Source organism: Salvia splendens, chromosome 20 (genome assembly GCF_004379255.2).
Source record: "Salvia splendens isolate huo1 chromosome 20, SspV2, whole genome shotgun sequence".
Lineage (NCBI taxonomy): Eukaryota > Viridiplantae > Streptophyta > Magnoliopsida > Lamiales > Lamiaceae > Salvia > Salvia splendens.
The window spans coordinates 19,655,889-19,670,560 of NC_056051.1; the positions used below are offsets into that span (position 1 = coordinate 19,655,889).

The 14,672-nt window shown below is 36.3% G+C and overlaps 2 pseudogenes; one reads left to right on the forward strand and one right to left on the reverse strand.

Annotated features, from left to right (window-relative positions):
- The first annotated feature begins 1,722 nt into the window (after positions 1-1,722).
- Positions 1,723-8,449, forward strand: LOC121782951 (annotated as a pseudogene).
- A 404-nt stretch (positions 8,450-8,853) lies between these two features.
- Positions 8,854-13,779, reverse strand: LOC121781900 (annotated as a pseudogene).
- Positions 13,780-14,672: the final 893 nt, after the last annotated feature.

Below are 14,672 nucleotides of genomic sequence, written 5' to 3' on the forward strand. Positions count from 1 at the left end.
TTTGGGCTGCTAGACAATTTTATCTTTTTACATTTTTAACTTTGTAAAATCTGATGTTATTTCAATGAGGTACATATTATTTTTAAATTATTTTCTTTTTTTCTTTTTTTCATCCTTCACTTTGTTTCTTTATTTCAATATTAAATTTAATATTATAAAATTAAATTTAAAATTTAGAATTTTAAATACTAATAAATTATTTTTAATTAAAATTATTAATTTAGGTAGAATTTTGAATGATGTTTCTTTTATTCTAAATGATACTTCTCAAGATTCATTTTTTCACACCGCCCATTTCTTATACCATATTAATTTTCACACCGGCGATCATCAAGGAGCTCGCCAACACCGGCATCGGAATAGTCATCGGAATATGAGTACAAACCTCAACTTATAAATATTAATTTCATCAAGGCGCTCGCCAATACATAAATTGGTAATTTTAATTAAAAATGATTTATTGGTATTTAAAAATTTTAATTTTAAATTTAATTTATAAAATTAAATCTAATATTGAAATAAAGAAATAAAGTGACGGATGTAAAAAGGAAATAGGAAGATAATTTGAAAATAATATCAGATTTAGTATATCATTAAAATAATATCATATTGAAAAAGTTAAAAATGTGAAAAGTTAAAATTGCCCAGCAACCCAAAGCACATTAAAAATAAAAAATAACCAAAATGATCATTTTGAAATAAACCCTTAGTTCATAAATGTTTGGCGATAGTTTTAAAGCCCATGGACTATGAGCGAGATAAACTCATAGGTTATGAACCAATTTTGTAGTTCACTCTTTTGTAAAACCTTTTTGCAAAAGGTTGCACCATATATTAGTTTTACTTGTATACATTAGTTTTAAAAGATATATGAGTGGAATGAGTTAGTAGAATGTGAGATCTTTTTACCATTTATGATAATTATGAACTAAGACTCCTATTCGCGGACGGATCAAAATGGAAATCATGATTCCTATTCGGAGATATAGAGAGTACATGCCTATTTAATTCAGAATGCGTGTGTGATTTAGGTGTGTGGTGGCACTTGGAAACTAAGAATTCTTATTTCTTGCCAATGATTCAGTTTTCTCTTTCTTAATTTCTGAAAATTACCTAAAATAAATTAACTTTTGTCTAGTGACATTATTCTCTTTGATGTACATAAATTTGAATGTTAATACTCCCCCCTCCTAAATTAAGCAAAAGGTTTCATTTTTGAACCTGTTTTGAAAAAATAATGATAAATAGTTAAAATGAAGACAAAATTAAGTAAGAGAGAATGATAAGTAGCCCTACAGAATATGTACTTTGAGTTCGACACGAGTTTTAATGTAAAATTGATAAATTAAGAGAGAGGTAGAGATAAAAAGTAATCAAAGTATTATTAGTGGAGAATGAGTCTCACTTGAGAAAATAATTTCTAAAATTAAAAAGTGGATATTCTTGTAGGACGGACTAAAATGAAAATGGTGCATGTTTTTGTGGGACAGAGAGAGTAATACGCAAGAGTATAAAATTGAAACTCATAGTCTACTAATATTTTCAAACTCATTTTTCTTTACTTTTCTAAATCTGATGTCGTTGGACAATTATTGAGGGACGAATAAGTATATTGTATATACAGTATACAATGCTCCTCCGCCCCTTAAGTCGTTAAGGGCGTGGCTATGGTCGGGAGCATCGTCAACCCACCTATAATCTTAATTGGCGGACGATGCATGACTTTGTGGATGCGGGCTGGAGCTCAAAATCTTTTGTCTCGAACATTCATTAGTCCACATCAACACACCCATAAGTGTCCAACACTAGTTGCTGTCAAAACCTTTGTATCACCTCCATTTTTACACAGATTTTGCCATCAATTACAATTTTGAACACTCTTGCTTCAATTCTGTTAATTTCCCGTCGAATCATCTGTTTCCTCATGCGGGTTCCACCGCCATGAGCCGCCGCCTCACCGCCGCCCTAACCTCCTTCATTGTCATCCTGCTTTCCTACCATGCCTACCGTTTCCCCAATCGCAACCCAATTTCCACTCCCTCACTCCCCCCTCCGGCAAATTCAACCGCCACCAACCACATCATCCGATTTCTCCGATACAACAACGCTCACGAACTTAGGGCTTATCTCGAGCGCCAAGTCAAATGCAGCGGCTGGAATTGGGTGGAGCGCCGCAACCCGGCGGCCAGCTTCCCCACGGATTTCGCCCTCGTCGCGATCGAGGACCACCGCCGGGACTTTTTGATTGGGGAATTTGGGAAATTGGAGCTGGTGAAGGATGTTTCCTTGGACTTGAGCTACCAAAGGGTGGTTCTCAGTGCTCACGAGGAAATTGGCGCTGGCGCCTTTGTGGATGGGAAGAAGAAGAAGAGGCCCGGTAAAATTTTCACTTCCATGTCGTTTACCGAGCGGGAGAATTCCGCCCCGGCAAATGCTAGCTGGAGGAGGAGTCTGATGATGCAGGTCGCCCTTGCCTTTTCTTGTTTCTTAGTAGTTAGTTGTGATTTAAATTGAATAATTAGGGGTTTGGTTTAACTGGAAGAACATTACGAATCAATTTTATTTTTCATACCTGTAATCAAAATTACTATGTTAAGGTACAATCCACTCTGTCATCCTGCGATTGATCTTGAAATTGAAATCCTTGAATACATTTAATCCGTAAAATTGAAGAAAGGAAGAAAGATCATTCAAACTAGCAACATCTTAAACGCTTACAGCTCTGTAGAGTTCTTTTTCTGTCATTGAGATCATAACCCTTAGGCTTCTAAAAGAAAGTATGATTTGCTTAAACTTGTACATTATATAGGTCATTTACTGCATTAGTATTTGTGTGTGTGGAGGGGCAGACACTATTAATTGGTGGTTAGATTTTCTTGCTTAAAGAGCTCACAAAATTTGTTGCCTGTATAGGTTTAGCCTATTTTTAGTTTTATGTGGACTGTGAGCAGTAATATTGCAAATTGTTTCTGCTCTCTTGGACTAACATGCATGATGCATGTCAGGGCTTTCACTGTGAACTTATTTTCCATCATAGTTTCCTCTCTTGTTGCAGAAATCTCAGGTTACCTCCTTGTTTGGAGCAGATGCTCTCTGGTCGAAGGGTTATACTGGAGCTAAAGTGAAGATGGCTATTTTTGATACTGGGATCCGTGCAAATCATCCACATTTTCGTAAAATCAAGGTGAATTTTATGGCTGATAGGAATATCTTTGTCAGTGTTCTGTTCTTTTTTGCCTTGTCTTCTGGTAAATTTTTCTATTATCAGGAGCGCACAAATTGGACCAATGAAGATACACTAAATGACAATCTTGGGCATGGTACATTTGTGGCTGGCGTTATTGCTGGTCAGGATGAAGAGTGTCTTGGTTTTGCCCCAGACACTGAGATCTATGCTTTTAGGGTGTTTACTGATGCACAGGTAAAACTTATTGTTATATATATATATATATATATATATATATATATATCGTGGAGTAATATAATTCTTATAGTGCATACTACTTCCTAGTTGAGGCCAATAGTTCTAGGGTAATTGATAAGCCCAACCAGAGTAAATGTTCTATTGGCTTGGCTATAATATCTTGTATACATAACAGTGAGTACTCTTAGTGCACAAATGATTATTTTGTGAATATATCATCATTATTTAATATTTATGCGATGATTACATGCTAATACTAAAGTAGGCCAATGTGAGTGCTAATGTACAACATTAAGTCAACGATCCAAAACAAGGCTGTTCAATGTTTTAAAAAAAGCATATATATTGGCCAATGTAGATCATGTGATAAGGCAGTGGCAATCTCCTACACATATTCCTTGTCTGGTTTAGTAAGTTTATGAGAAACTTCTTCTCAGCTTATTGCAGGTTTCTTACACGTCATGGTTTCTTGATGCATTCAATTATGCTATTGCAACCAAGATGGATGTTTTGAATTTGAGCATCGGTGGACCTGATTATCTGGACCTCCCATTTGTTGAGAAGGTATACAGATTGTTTCATTACTTCATTTGACCATAATTAACTTTAATATGTTGCCTTTCCATTTTATTGTTTCCCCTTCCTTTGGTTTTATAATTATTGAGCTACTAAATTGTGCCCTTAGTCCCTACATCTTGCAGACAATGCCTCTTTACTTCTAGTTCTAGCCAAGAGACTGCAACCCCTTTTTAAATTAAGGCTACTACTACTAAGGAAGGGAACTCAAGATATTTGATACCCCTCACTTATAAATCTACTGGAGGTAGAATGTATTAGGGATTCAACCCTAAATGTTGATTGAATGTTTGTTAATCAGCATCAAGTCATCAACGAGTAAACATGTGTGGGCAAACATCAGTTGAGTTTCTGAGTTTTCACTGTATTAATTGCTTGGCATTTTATTTTTATTAGTGTAAATTTCGAAACGTCTAGGGTTAGACTGCATGATCTAAAATTCAAGTAACCTTATCAAGTATAGGAGTTAAATTGTGCTCTATGGTGTCAAATATTTTTGGATTTGCTGAGGCATTGCGTGAAACTCTAATTTTCTCTTTCCATGCAAATATGTTTCTTGTTAAGGAAACCCATTTGATTTCTCAACTCAATCTTACCATGATTACAGTTTATCACAAATTTAGATACAGTCATCCTAAAAATGCAACTTTCTTCTATGCACCTATTTTGCTAGGTCTGGGAAATTACAGCGAACAATATTATTATGGTATCAGCGATTGGAAATGACGGACCACTTTATGGAACTCTGAACAATCCTGCAGATCAAAGTGATGTTATTGGTGTTGGCGGCATTGATTACAGTGATCACATAGCATCTTTTTCATCACGTGGCATGAGCACTTGGGAGATTCCTCATGGGTTACTGTATACTATAACTAATATTTATCTGTATATGCCGATCTTTGCTTCTTCTGTTTATTTCCTCTTGGTTGCAAGACAGTTAGCTGACATGTTAATTGTTAGGTAATTGAATAATTGGTTGATATCGTTTTAATCTTTAGTCTATTGAAAATTTTGTTCCGCTACATATGCATCCTAACACGCATGATTATGAATTTCAGAATGCTGTTATTTTTCATTATTGATGGAGCTGTAGCTTCACTTTAAAACTGAGCTTAGGTTATTGTTTATGGAGTAGTTGGAGGAATTATTTCCACATGACAGTCGTTTTAAACTGCTTCATCCCACTGTTTTGTATCTTTTGTGAAGGAAGATATTCTTTATGAAATAGGAAGACAGAGAAGTCACATCCTTGGAAGTCTAGGCTAGATTACCCTTTTAGATTGGCTCTTGAGTTGTCAGTTCTCTACTTACGCTAGCGTTGGTGTGGTGGAATCTTAATGACTAATAGGTTGAGAGAGAAATGGGTGAAACTTAATCCATTAGTACCAATAGATACCAAGATAAAAAGAAATGCACAAATATTTACACATAATTTTGTACTCTTATTTCTAAATTGTCTGATGACTGATGAGAGAGTACCTTGGATCTTAAAAAGAGTCTGCTATTTGCATAGTGGTAGTGGACCTGCTTACTTCAAGTCAGTTTATTTTGCTTGGTACCATAATTGTTTCTCTTGCAGGTATGGTCGTGTGAAGCCTGATGTTGTTGCTTATGGACGTGAGATTATGGGTTCCAAGATTAGTACAGGTTGTAAAAGCTTGTCAGGCACCAGTGTGGCAAGTCCTGTGGTTGCTGGAATCGTTTGCCTTCTTGTTAGTATTATTCCTGAAAGCAAGAGAAAAGAGATCCTAAATCCAGGCAGTATGAAACAAGCACTTGTTGAAGGTGCTTCAAAGCTCTCTGGTCCAAACATGTATGAGCAAGGAGCAGGCAGGGTTGATCTGTGAGTACTCTTGAGTTATTTCCTGTAAGGTGCACTTTAATAACAGTTACTGATTCTTGTATTGGATTATGTCAGATTGGAATCTTATGAAATTTTGAAAAGCTATAAACCTCGAGCAAGCATATTTCCCAGTGTCCTCGACTATATGGATTGCCCCTACTCCTGGCCTTTTTGCCGTCAACCGTTGTATGCAGGGGCGATGCCTGTCATTTTTAATGTTACTATCTTGAATGGAATGGGTGTGATTGGTTATGTTGATGGTCCACCAATGTGGCTTCCTGATAGTGAGGAAGGTAATCTTCTCAACATCCAGTTTACCTATTCAGATGTTATTTGGCCATGGACTGGTTATCTGGCACTTCACATGCAAATCAAAGAGGAAGGGGTGCATTTTTCTGGTGAAATAGAAGGTAATGTAACTGTAAATGTTTACAGGCCCCCAGGCCAAGGTGATAATGCTCCTCGAAAAGTACCTGCATCCTTCGTCTGAAACTAAAGGTTGTTCCCACACCTCAAAGATCGCAGAGAGTTTTATGGGACCAATTTCATAGTATCAAATACCCACCTGGTTATATTCCAAGAGATTCCTTGGATGTTAGAAATGATATCCTTGACTGGCATGGAGGACCACTTACATACAAATTTCCACATTATGTTTAACATGTTAAGGGATGCTGGATATTATGTTGAAACTCTTGGTTCTCCTTTTACTTGTTTTGATGCTAACCGATATGGGACACTTCTGTTGGTGGATCTTGAAGACGAGTATTTTGCTGAAGAAATTAAAAAACTGAAAGACGATATCATGATTAATGGTCTAGGTCTCGTAGTTTTTGCTGATTGGTACAACGTGGACTCAATGATGAAAATGAAGTTTTTTGATGATAATACGAGAAGCTGGTGGACTCCTGTCACCGGAGGTGCCAATGTTCCTGCTCTGAATGATCTTTTGTCTCCATTTGGAATAGCTTTTGGAGACAAGATCCTAAACGGTGATTTTGTCATTAATGGGGAGCAGAGTCGATATGCATCCGGAACTGATGTTGTGAAATTCCCTAAAGGTGGTTACTTGCATCGTTTCCCTTTCTTGGATAGCTCAGAAAGTGGTGCTACTCAAAATGTCCTGTTATCTGGTATGAGCAAGGTGAGTTCTGTTGTACTACAAACTACAATATTACCTGTTGACCTAAACAAAATACTAATTAGGTAAAGGGGAATTTTGTGGCAACAAGGAACTCTTATGTTTTATGTTCTATATATGGTTTTGAGAATTGTCCTTTCTTCATGAGCTTTCTTTATGTGCACAAATATTTGTATTGGTAATTTTCTAGCAATCATGGGTTGTATAAAATCTGAGCTTGTCAAACACTGTTTGTTTTTCTTCCGATCGGTTCTCTGGGTTTTCTATGACTTGATCTATTATCATGGATATGAGTTTGGATGACTCGTCCCTTGTCTGTGGTGTCTCAATCTCTGCTCAGATATTTTACTTTCCCATAGAAAGTCCGATATTACTTTGGCTATTTTTGCTTTGCATGATTTATGCGTAAATTCGTAATACTATATTGCTATGATACTTTAACTATGATTCCAATTAATGCAGGCCGATTCCCCTATTCTTGGTCTAGTAGAGGTTGGTGAAGAAGGACGAATCGCAGTCTATGGAGATTCCAACTGTTTGGACAGCAGCCACATGGTTACAAATTGTTATTGGCTTCTGAAGAAAATATTAGATTTTACTGCAAGTAATATTAGAGATCCAGTGCTTTTCTCAGATTCGAGTAGACAAGATAAGGCATTGCACCTGGATGATAATCAACTACCTTCCCGAAGAACAGATGTAAATTTCTCTACCTACTCTCAAGTTGTCAATAAGGAGTTGATCTGCAGAAGTGACTCGAGGTTTGAAGTTTGGGCAACAAAGGGTTATGATTTACATGTGAGGGGCAGAAACCACAGATTGCCTGGCTATGCAGCTGTTGATTTGGGTCAAGGTTCGAACTCTACTCCAGAGGTTCCATTTAAGAAAATCAAATCAGTAGACAAAGATGGCAACTCCTTGGGGAACTCTTACCTCGGCTACTTGTATGGAGATGATGTAAGCAGAGTCTTGTTAGATCATAGCTGCCTTTCATATTGTCATTTATATGCATCTTCAACGGCTAACGTTATTATCTAATTCTATTACAGCAGCTCGATTTTCCAGAATTAGTTGCCAGTCACTGGCTTTTACCTGCCATCGTTGCAGGTTCTGGTAAGAAACCATACTAAGTTTCTTGTGTGGGCAATCTTGGAGTTCTTGCATAGTTTAACTTATCGAACCATTACTGTTTTCAGGCTTTCTCGTGCTCTGGAGTTTCTGGAGAATTAGGCAGAGGCGCCGGAGGAGAAGAAAAGGATCTGGGTCTTTTAACCGTACTGCTAACCCTTAATTTTCTTTTGTTTGATAATCGTACGAAGCTAATGTACTGCTGGTTAAATTTTCTCAATAGTCTAATCGCGCAACTCCAAATTTTGGTGTCTTAAATAACATGGTGAATTCTTATCGAATTGGAACTTCATAGCTTACATTTTTGAATTAATATCATAGTTTACATTTTGAATTCCTATTTGAGTAATTGATGAATTTATCTAGCATGTCATTTATATCACATACCACATGTTGTCATCTTTGTAGATGCTTGCTTATGCTTTGTATAAGATGGTATCGCATATCTGTATTTGTAATCTTATGTGATAGTTATAATTAATAGTAGTATTTTAGTTTTAATTATATTTTATGTATGCATTTTATCATCGATATAAATTAAATCATTTATTAATAAACAAAATTAGTGTTCATTAAGTTGAGGACACAACGGACCATTAAACTTTAATCTTTTGCTTTTCTGAGATGCTTGCGTGTGCATTCAATAAATTTTAATTAAAATTAAGTTAAAATATTTGAGGTATATTAAAGAACACAATTAGTATTCCTAGTAAATTAGAAAATGTCCTAGCATTATTCTTTTAGCACAATAAAGTCTCTTTTGAAATCCAACAACATTTATACACGTCTTACTACCATCTTTCTTGTCATATGAAGTCGTAATCCGACTTAATGTAAATATAGTTGAGTATTACATTTTTTTCAGTGTTTCCCCATTCACCTTTTTTGGTTTTTGGGATGAGAGATATGCATTCTGCTAAGCACATGGAGGTAAATAGACGGTGATTCCCTCCCATGCACAATGTAATTACAAAGCATTGTAATACCATCGGACTAAAATAATTATGCAACCCCTCGTACTTTCTGTTCTACTTTTGTCTTAAAGAATAGCTTCTCTAGAGCACCGGCATCCATTCTCGTGTTAGGTGTGAGCACTTCTCATCAGGTCCCCGGCATTGTACTACTTGTACTTGACAAGATGATGAAGGCACAAACCACGGAAAGTGAAAAGACAGACACCCAAGTGTTCTCGGTATACATCTCCATGGCATCAGTGAATGAGAAACGGGTTCGACTCTCAGCCCAGTTGCAGAGCCTATCTGCCTCAGCAGCATAGAGTGCCCGTCCCTGAGATGTCCATGGTTATCAAGAGTTATTGGACCTCGATTACCAAATTATTAAATCCACACAGACATGGACTCCATATAACAAGTGCATGCAGTATGACAACCAAAGACACATTATGGTACATCCTCAAGGCTTAAAACAATTATTATTCCAAAATCCGAAGTCACAATATGGTGTGCTAACTGCTAAACAACGATTGAAATTTTCATATGTCAAATAAAGGAATATCTGATATGTATCATGTATGTAAGTAATATTCCTCTTTTTCACCCGAAAGGGAATCTTATACTCCAGACATATAATGTGAATTGTGCAAGTTACCTGGTCATCAAACCAGCGAGCACGTCTTAGCCAGGCAGTGACTAGAGCGAGTAAAATTCTTGGTGGTGTCAAATAGTTGATGGCTTTCCCATTTCCCTTGACAACCCTCATTCGTGGAACCAAGGTTCTAGCAACTGTCTCTGGAAGCTCGCAGATAATGTTGAACATCTGCTTGTTTTTCACACTTGCACCACTGACATAAACCGACGAAAATTATTTAGCAAACAAAGAAAATTATGTGTGCACCAACTTATTGGTCTAAGGATCAATCCACATCCCTTCCACTTTCCCACATTAAAAAGTTAAAAAATAGACAAGAAAACCACTTATCAGAAAGACATGATGATAATTAAAGTATAATACAACTTGTCTTAGGAAAAGCAAATTTATGTCAACTTGGTTATTTAACAAGAGCAAGTTTTATTATATATCTCGTTTGGTAAAATTTGATAATTAAACCCACATCAGCCATTTGATAGCGTGATACAAATCCAAACACCATTGTAGAGTTCCATTTCTACCATAATCCCTGGTTAGAGGTTGGAGGTGACCCCTGAAGCGCATTATGGGTAACATAACACCTAAAATAAATACTTGGATACCGATAAAGTAAAACATATTACAATTGACTAAATCAAAGAAAATAACCTCAGATAGACAAATTCATCAGCTTATATCCCATTTGCACGACTATCACCCTACAAATGAGCCCCCATGGAAGGAAGACCAGTCAATTGAAGAGCGTACTAAAATAGTAGTTGAATACCTTAATAGCAAGTCAGTCAGTACCATGCCTGGTGAAGCTGTGTGGACGCCGACTTTCGATTTTTTGCTCTCCTTCAAGAGTGACGATTGAAACTGCCTAAGACCACATTTTGTCGATCCATATCTGTATTTTCAAAGAACCTGAGACGTTAAATTTCTCAGATGGAGCATCTAAAGTATGACATGATTGAGATTCCATATTTAGAAGGAAAATGGTTAATAATTAGATCTTACACGGCTGTTAGTGGGGTGCTGGATCCCCCAGATCCTGCTCCATCCATGTTGAAAATATGACCTCCATTTCTCTGGTTGCCCATGATTCGTAATGCTTCACGAGTGCAAAGTATTGACCCAACCAAATTTGTAGACACAATCTGTCGATTGTTCAGATAATAGGGGCTCTTTAAAAGCATATAAACTAGTAGTATTACATTTTGTGAATCATATGCATTTTCTAATGCCAGCTAGACTTGTCACAATTTTCATGGGGCAGGACAAAAGGAGACTTATATGTGCAAATCAGTTGCTAAAATTTAATCAATCTGAACCCTTAAGAGAGGAACAAACCTGTTGTATGTCTTCATCACTAAATTGCAGCAAGGGCCTGAACCCCTTGTTTGTCCCTGCATTGTTTACCTGTACAAAGGGGCGAGCAGAGAAGTTATAACTAACAGCTAAGATTGAATGTCAAAAAAGACATAACTTGTTATATGAGAATTCATGTGATGTCTTGAAAACTTTAATTGAGTGAATTCTCATATATGAGGTATCATGAAGGATGCCTCACATGTAGATGGAAAAGAAATGGAAACCAGTCATCCCGTTAGGATACATCACCTTTTATCATGCAAAATATTAATCTAATTTTTCCACACCAAAAACTATATGTATAGAACATGCACCCTAATGATTGATGGTTGTTATGGTGATCTATCAATGCTCAATCTCAATTGATATTTCAATCATACTACTGAGAACTACATGTTTAAAAGAGTAAAAAAGTGTAGTCAACAGAGGATATAGGAGAATATTTATAGAGAGAAGAGAAAGGGCAGTTTGCCTACCCAGATATCAATGGAGCCAAGTTCATTCACAGCGAAATTTGCTAATTTGCTAACATCTTTGGGATTAGAGACATCACATGGAATTCCCACAACTTTTGCATGTCTTAAATGTTTCCTAGATGATCCACCTGTAACCACTACAACCTGCTTCAGATTCTCTGATAGTTCTTTGACGGTCTTGTCCACAGATTCAGCACTGTCTCCAAAAGTGCCATTTATTAATACAGGCATCAAAGCAAGGAGGAAAGATGCATATTACAAACTTGAGTGATATTAATTGTGAAACTACCTCCGAGAAGTTACTATGACTCTGTCACCTGAAAGTATGAATTCACGAGCTAGAGCTTTTCCAAGTCCTCGAGTACTGTATAAAGGACCAAGTTCAATAACGCAAAACAATCGATTCTCAAAATGCAAAGATGATGTTTCTAACTACTAACAGCCTAACGAGTAAAGATTTGAAAATACACATTCTGAACCTAAACGATCTAAACTCTTCATTCTAACAGAAACTAAGCCTACTGCAACCAGTCAAATGAGACTCTGAAGCGCGTCTTTTTTTCCTTGCGAACGAAAGTGTTCAAGTAGTAAGATCAGAGTGTCAGAAAGAAAAAGTAGCAGAGTACTCATGCTTTGTTCCTGGTAATTTCTACAATAAGTTTCGATCTGCAGTCTCATGAATTTTAAAAGAAGATATACTGTACCTTCCAGTTATAACAACATTGCGAGGGCCAGATCGACTGCCTTCCTCCAAGACCATATTGGAACCAATCATTGTTCCAATAATGATCCCCCCAAGCCAGCTATACCAAACTAATGCATTCATTTGGTCATCCCCACCTACACAGTATTTGATATATTTAGAGCTCAAAATTAACCGCTGAATGCAAAAATTGAGATTTATTACTGACATTTTAGAAAGAAACAGAGACAGTAGCTAACCTGACAACTGAAAACCCGATAAGCAGTATAACTCCAGTACTTAACATTGTCACAATATATCTTCCAATGTGCATAGACCACTGCCCACGGAAAATTGTTTTGTCATAAACAGTGCATGCAATACTTATGAAATTCACATCAAACACCACCAACATACAACTGGTGAAGACACTTAAAATTGGAGAAATATAAAATACAACAAATAATAAAGAGCAAACAGGAATGACTACTTGTGGTAGAGTAAAAGCTGGTACATTAGTCATTCGAACTATATTGTCTTATTGAGTAAACAATAATCACAATGTTCACGGAATCCATCAGCTATAAGCAGTAAGATGCAGGTATAAAAACCTCAAAGTCCAAGAACAATTGACATACCCCTTTCGTATCCTCCTTGCACCGCACGCATTGAACAACATCATATGAGTTTTTTTATAGTATTATTATTTATATATGATTTCAACAACACTGTCCTATCACCTATGTACACATTCTCTCTTATGCTCCCCACACCGGAAGATTAAAACGCTGGCGCCTCCATTGCTCGAACAATATCATCTAAGTTGCTTTTATTTTATTTGAACAAAACCACCCTATTTAGACAGTAGCGCATAAATATTTGCAATATTATCCAAGTAAATTACAGTAACATAAATTATTGACTAACATTAATCAAGTAAGAATTAGGATCAAGAAAAAGCTACGATATACTATATTAAACTTATAAACTCCTTTAAAATCAAGCATAAAACTTGTCCAATTTTCACCTAAATCATCGAATTCGACCTGAAATTTCAAATGCACTTACAGAAAACAAAATTTCTTCCAACTTCTCCATGGCTTCACTAAACCTCAATTCCGATCGCAAACTCGGCTTCGACATTCTCCAAACCGCATCTCTAATCCCCTCTACAAATTTGTTGACGCTTTTCTCCTCTCTACTCTCCATCACTTTCTTCTCTCTCTCTCCAAATCCAGAACCCTCCTGATCGGACTTGAACGACCTGCATGGCCGAATCGAAATTCTCCGGCGAGCCTTCACAGCCACCGCATCCCGGAGAATTATCCGGGACAGCGGCGGTTTGGAGGGAGTGGTTGTGGCAATCGAGCGGCGGAAGGGGGAGCTTGGCCACCGTGGTCATTGTGGAGAAGTGAATGGTGAATCAATGCAGCTGAAATTGAGTTCTGGAATTGGGAAATGTGAGAGTTGATTCGTTAATTAAGCAGGGATGCATGTGTTGTGTTGTACCAAAATTTATGGAATTGGATAGTGCTACTTATCGGTAAAGCGAATGGCAATAAATATCTAGGCAGTGATTAAGACGTGAGAGAAGAGAGAGAAAAAAAGGGGATGAGTTGAGTCGAAGAGAGAGAGAGAAGAGTGTGACGACCACACGTTACAGTAATATCTAATCCCTACGCTTCGTCTGTAACGTGGCGTTGTTGGCTTCTCTTGACGGCCAGCCAACATTTTTTTACATATATCACGTTTCCAAAAATACACAAATTTTACTAAAGCTTCATATTTGGGATGATCCTTAATTTGTCTTCATTCTAACCTTTATTTTCTTGACACCAAAAAGTGTCTTCTTAGAAAGGATCAGTGCAACAAACAATGGAACATTAGCATTTATGCATGCATGCCCATAGGAGTTAACCATAAACACTCCATATAAGATTTATGTCTCATATATGATATGTGATAGAATCTTAAATAGAATTGGATTTTTATATAATACATTAACTTGGTATAAGACGCAATATGACGTGGTATGCCCCACCAATATTATGTTGCCAAATGGAAATACACATGTCATGTACTTCCAGCTAGAAGCATAAACAATTTGGAAATAAAAATGCACTTTCATTTATTAAGGAAACTATCCCTAATGATATGCATTTTCTTTTAATGTGTATACTAAAAAAATGAATGGTATTATTATCGTATCGCACCAACAATTTACTGCTTTTCTTTTATATTGATATATATACATAAATTCAATTTATTTATTTAATGGATTTTTTTATTTGATGTATGCATAATTTAAAATTTGTTAGCATTGCACACAATAGATTTATTATTTAAATAATGATAATGTGTATGTTAAAATATTAATTAAGATATATATATATATATAATGATATGATAATGTGTTATGTTAAAATATTAATTAAGAT